Here is a 264-nt window from a genome sequence, read left to right on the forward strand (position 1 = left end):
ACCAGTGCTTGGAAAAGGTTCTGAGGTACACATTGAACATGCACAGACCGGCATTAGGGGAATGCATGTGCTATTTCAACTGCAGTCTGAATGAAAGTAGCATGAGGCGAATTCACGACGATTGGTGTCAAAGAGTTAATGTTACACATATGCTCTTCCTGCTATCACTCGTGATAACATCGGGAAAGCAATTTTATTTTCTGCGAAACACTTTGCTAGTCACATAATTGCTTATAATAAAGGAAAGAAAGAAAACTTTACACA

The sequence above is a fragment of the Acanthochromis polyacanthus genome, chromosome 2 (assembly GCF_021347895.1).
Source record: "Acanthochromis polyacanthus isolate Apoly-LR-REF ecotype Palm Island chromosome 2, KAUST_Apoly_ChrSc, whole genome shotgun sequence".
In the NCBI taxonomy this organism is placed as follows: Eukaryota; Metazoa; Chordata; class Actinopteri; family Pomacentridae; genus Acanthochromis; species Acanthochromis polyacanthus.